Below are 6,030 nucleotides of genomic sequence, written 5' to 3' on the forward strand. Positions count from 1 at the left end.
GGAGAGAAGTGGACACAGGGGAGCAGATACAATGGGAATGGGCTTAGCTACTTCCAGACTCCTGGACTTGGTTTTGAACCCCACAGGGAGTCAGGTATAGGCCGAAGCTGGTCAAAAGGTATAGTGAGGTTTTATGAGAAACTCTATGTGATTCTGACAAAGGGCCCCTCAGAGTGAGGAAAGGGGCCCTGGGTTAGTGTCCTGGGGCTGTGTAACAAGGTACCACCAACTGGGTGGTTTAAGAAAACACAAATTCATTTTCTCACAATTCTGGAAGCTAGAAATTCAAAATCAGGGCATCAGCACGAGTGGTTCCTTATGAGGGCACGGAGGAACAATGTTCCACGCCTCTCTCTGCGCTGTTGGTGGCAACTGGCAATCCTCGGTGTCCCTTGGCTTACAGATGCGTCGCTCCTATCTCTGCCCCCTTCTTCACACAGTGTTCTCCCTGGTAAAGATTCTTTCCTGACCACACTCCAGTCAGGCTCCCAACTCTCTTCTCAACAGGGCCTCAACTTTCTGGGTTCCATGTCCTTCTGTGGGTCACCCATTTAACCAGAATTTTCACCCTCAACGTCTGATTGGGTCCATCATCCTCCATCACCCCCCAGGTGATTTCTGCCTTCACTGGGCCGCCTGTGGCAAGAATCCTGTTAGGCTAGACTAGCAAAAAAATCCCTCCTTACCTCTGATATTCCCTCTTAGTATTTGCTCATCCACTGACCCGCACCCTGCTCCCTGGCTATAAATTCCCACTTTGCCTTGTGTTACAGGTCAAGCTTAATTTCTCTCCTGCCCACCCCATTGCAGTGGTCTCTATACCTACTGCCATAATATCCTGGAATGAAATCTCCCTTCCTATTACTGCTTAACAAGTATATGACTAATATTTTCTTGTAAGGACACCAGTTATATTAGATTACTGGCTCACACTACTCCAGTGTGACCCCATCTTAACTAATTATCTCTGCAATGCCCCTATTTCCAGATAAGATCACATTTTGATGGGCACCTGGGTGACTCAGTCAGTTAAGCATTTGACTCTCTTTTTTTTTAGAGACCCTTTTTTGTTTGTTTATGTATTTATTCTGAGAGAAACAGAGATAACACGATTTGGGGAGGAGCAGAGAGAGAAAGAGAGAGAGAGAGAGAGAGAGAGAATCTCAAGCAGGCTTTCCACTGTCAACAGAGCCTGATGCAGGGCTGAAACCCACGAAGCTGTAAGATCATGACCTGAGCTGTAAGCCAGAGTAGGATGCTTAACAGACTGAGCCACCCAGGCGCCCCAGCATTGGACTCTTGATCTCAGCTCAGGTCTTGATATTAGGGTCATGAGTTCATGCCCCGTGCTGGGCTGTATGCTGGGTGTAAAGCCTACTTTAAAAAATGCATTTTGAGGTACTGGGAGGTTAGGACCTCAACACGTCTTTTTTTTTTTTAAGTACACTCCTCACCGAACGTGGGTTTTGAACTCAGCAACCCTGAGAACAGGAGTCACATGCTCTACTGATTGAGCCGGCAGCCACCCTGTCAACATGTCTTTTTTAATTCAACCCCTAACCATTCCACCCATAACAGGCAGCCTCACTGCTACACATAAAACATAGTGTAGTAGGTATTCTAATGTCACTTCATATACTTTTTTCCCCTCCCCTGGTAGTGCTCCTTGGTCTTTTCCTCCTATGGGACAGTATTCCCCAGCCTTCCACGCCTGTGACTCCATGCCCCGGGCCGCAGAGGACTGAGATGTCACTCAAGCAGGGCAAGTAATATCCTCCCTCGGACTTTTCTAAGTACAGCTAATAGAGAAAAGCCCTTTCTCTCTGGGATGCGGGGTTTGTGCATGAATCCCCAGACCTGCTGCAGCTGTGTCCCCAAATACATGGAGAGAACTTGTCTGCAGGAAGAGAAAATGAAGCCAACAGGAGGAAAGGAGCCGAGATGAGGGGCAGGGAGGCCAGAGAGCTTAGAGGTTCCTGTTTCTAGCTTTTCCCAGCACTCAGCCCCAGCTCTTCCAGGGTCACAAAACGAATCAAGCCCCCTTTGTGCTCGGACAAGTTTGAATTGGGTTCTGTGACTTGGAAGGAAAGGAGTCCTAGGAGATACATGCAGCATAGTGAAGACAAAAGAGACAGAGCATTAAGGGAACCCTTGAGGGCTTTACCATGTGGGAAGCCCCTGAGAGCCCCAAGGAGGAGTTCCCAGGGGAGCAGTGGGGCGGGGTGGAGAAGAGAAGTTGACTCTGAAAAATACTTGGTGACGCTTTGGGGAGGGGCTAAGGCATGTGTCTCAGTAGAAGAGCCACCCAATCAGGAATGCTGGTGTTAAAGCTCAGCTGGACTTTATTATGCCCCCATGGGACCTGAAGAGATTTGAATTAGAAATGAGAGGACTATCAAAAGACTGGTTGACATGGGGCGCCTGGGTGGCTCAGTCAGTTGAGCATCCAACTCTTGGTTTCGAGTCAGGTCATCTCACTAGTCCTTTCATTTTGAGATTCTTATAACAGATATTCAACAAATACATATACTAGTAAACTTATAACTACAAATTATAGTGTTGTGAAGGAAAGTTGTGGGAAGAAATTATGAGCACCTACTTTATTTTTTAAGATTTTATTTTATTATTTTAACCGATAATCAATTTATTAAAAAGGTTGATTTAAGCATCTGCAATGGTGACTTCCACCTCAACTGCTGGCTCAATACTGATGGAAGTAATCTGTTTAACAATCTCAGAAGGACTGTGCAAATCAATGAGTCGCTTGTGGATCCTTATCTGAAAAGGATCTTCGAACCTTTCACTACAAGGAGTTTTTCTTGTAGTGATTCTCAGAGTCTTGGTAGGCATCTGAACTGGTGCTTTCATTTTGAGATTCTTTTCTTTTGCACCTCTGATCAAGTCAGCACATACCTTCTCCAAAGATTTTACACTGTGGCTGGTTAGAGTCATTCTAATTTGATGAATCACCACCTCTGGTTCCATGGGTGTCTTCTCAGGGTCTTTAAAAGCCATGACTGGACGCCTGGGTGGCTCAGTTGGTTAAGCATCTGACTTCGGCTCAGGTCATGATCTCACAGTTTGTGGGTTCGAGCCCCACGTCGGGCTCTGTGCTGACTGACAGCTCAGAGCCTGGAGCCTGTTTCAGATTCTGTATCTCCCTCTCTCTCTGACCTTCCCTGCTCACTCTGTCTCTCTCTCTCTCTCTCAGAAATAAATAAAAAACATCAAAAAAATTTTTTTAAATAAAAGCCATGGCTGTGGTACAGCTTCCTGACCAACTTGTTCCTCGGCAAGAACTAACATCAGTGATTCAGGAGCAGAGACTTTATTTTTAAGTAATCTCTACACCCAATGTGGGGCTCAAACTCACAACCCAGAGATCGAAAGTCACATGCTCTACTGACTGGGCCAGCCATATACCCCAAGAAACCTACTTTACATCAGAAAATTTCAAAAAGCCTATCTGAGGAGGGAGTATCAAGACTTGCAGGTCGAGTAGAAGTTTGCCACACAACAAATGTATGGGGGGAGGAATGAAAGGCAAGGCAAGGGAAGGAAAGAGAATTCCATGCAAGTGAAACAGTATATGCAAAGGCCCTACAGCCAAAAAGAGCTTGATTACAAATGAAGGCAAAGTAAGGCTGAAGTGTAATCAGAGAGGGAAGAGAGTGACTTGAGAAGAGTCCAGAGACATAGACAACAGGCCTATATAAGGATTCCAGATTCTATCCTAACTGCCACTATAGGACTTTCCAGAACAGAAAGCCACTGAAGAACTTTAATTAATGTTTCAAATTACGTTAAAAGAAAAAAAGAATTTCTTGAGGAAGGACAAGAGAGAAAAGAGAGACCAGTTAGGAAGTGATTTGCAATAGTTCCGAGGAGAGAAGATGGCGGCTTGGACCAGGTGGTGGTAGAGAAGTCTGCATTGGAGCTATGCGTGGGAGGTAGAACTGATGGCACCATGCCTGATGTGGGCACAGTAGGTAATGGAGAGAGAGCCGTCAAAAATGAGTTTCAGGTTGGCTTGAGCTTCTGGCAGTTGGTACTGCCATTAGCTGAATTGAGAAGTAATGAAGAAGGATGTTGCAAGGAAGATCAAAGGGTGGTTTTGGTTTTAACATGTTAGAAGTAGGAGATGCCTGTAGTACTTCCAAGTGGAGATACTAAATACCAGTTGGGTATGTAAGTCTTCTGTGACATGTGAAAGATGGGAGCTGGTGGTATATGAATCTGTGAACCACTTGAAAAACAAAAAACAACAAACCAATAGGAATGGATGAGACTGCCTAAGAAGGTGTCCTGGGCACTGAGATCAGAGGAAGTCCTTACACTTAATTGTTGGGTACAAGCCAATGTGTTAGCAGTGGAGTCTGAAAAGGTACCACCAGGCAGTGACAGAAAAACCAAGAGCGTGGTGTCATAGATTCCAAAAAGAGACTGTTAGAAGGAACCGCCGGCCACACATATCAGTGGCTGAGAAGTAGGATGGGGATGGAAATGTATATTGGACTTGGCAAACAGAAGGGCTTTTGTTGGACCTCATCAGGAGTTTCCCTAATGGAAGCTTGAGGGCATAAGCTAGACTGGATGGGATGAAGAGTGAATGGGAGGTGAGCAATGGAGTCAGAATGGGCAGACAATGCTTTCAAAATCTGTACTTACTGGGGCGCCTGGGTGGCTTAGTCGGTTAAGCGTCCGACTTTCGCTTAGGTCATGATCTCGCGGTTCGTGGGTTCGGGCCCCGCGTCGGGCTCTGTGCTGACTGTCAGCTCAGAGCCTGGAGCCTGTTTCAGTCTGTGACTCCCTCTCTCTCTGACCCTCCCCTGCTCACGCTGTCTCTCTCTCTCTCTCTCTCTCTCCTAGAAATAAAGAAAAAAAAACATTAAAAAAAAAATCTGTACTTACTATGGAGAGCAGAGCAATGGGACCATAACTCTAAAGGGCACGTGAAGGTGAGAAGGGCAGATTTAAAGATGGGAGTTACTATCACATATGTGACTGCAGATGGGGATAATTCCAATTGAGTAAGGGGGTAAAGATACAAGAGATTGAAAGGGACACACTCTCCTCCAGATGGGGCTAAAGTGAGCAACATTTACCTCCAGTTTCACTCTACTTTTATTGCTGATCCATAACCTTCCCTCTTCACTGACTCCTTCAGATTGATATAAGAATGCTTCACTTGCATTAATATTTTTCATTTTCTTTATTTAAACTGTGAGTCAGGATCCCTAAAGGGGACAGCATATCTTTGCATTCATTCCTTTGCATTTTGATTTTATAGTTTAGCTCTTTGGAAAGTATTCCCATCTTTTTAGGTACTATATTGATGAAAAATGTTCTGTTCCAATGTACCAACTCTATTCCATAGGTGATTGCCTACGTGGCATGATTGGAATAACCTAATAAAGTTTATCCTTGCCCCAAAGTATCACTCAGTAAGAACTAATAATAATTAAGGATAGGACTTACCTTTAATAAGCATGTTAATTTCACAGATATTACCCCATTTAATCTTCATAAGAGTTGTAAGGTAGGTTTTGTTATGTCCATTTAAAAATGAAGAAACTGGCACCAGGAGATGTTAAGTGATACACAGTTTCCTAGTTAATAAATGGTAGATCTGGGATAGTCTACACCCAAAGTTTCAAGAAAAGGTCTAGCTGGATCTTTACATATATAGTTTCATGGACCTTGAGACTGAAGTAGAAGGTGAGATAATCCCAGATGTTCTGGCCACATTCCTCAGCCCTGAGCCACTAGGAGCAGGAGTAGGGAGGGAGAATGGAAGCAAGAAACCACAAATATAAAGTTCAGCTGGCTCAGTCCGAAGAGCCTGTGATGCATGATCTCAGGGTTGTGAGTTCAAGCCCCATGTTGGGTGTAGAGATTACTTAAATAAATAAATCTTTTTTTAAAAAAAATTCAGCTCTGAAAGACCTTTTCGAGTGCCCTGAATTCACCACTTGGCAATCTTTCATAGATCAACTGTCATTTCACATAATTCAGCAAATGTCCTCACAA

At 44.5% G+C, this 6,030-nt stretch overlaps 1 pseudogene; it reads right to left on the bottom strand.

The window, feature by feature from the left end:
• Positions 1 to 2,661: 2,661 nt before the first annotated feature.
• Positions 2,662 to 3,015, bottom strand: LOC144240271 (small ribosomal subunit protein uS10 pseudogene; annotated as a pseudogene).
• Positions 3,016 to 6,030: the final 3,015 nt, after the last annotated feature.

This window comes from Crocuta crocuta, unplaced genomic scaffold (assembly GCF_008692635.1).
Source record: "Crocuta crocuta isolate KB4526 unplaced genomic scaffold, BGI_CrCroc_1.0 scaffold176, whole genome shotgun sequence".
Classification (NCBI taxonomy): domain Eukaryota; kingdom Metazoa; phylum Chordata; class Mammalia; order Carnivora; family Hyaenidae; genus Crocuta; species Crocuta crocuta.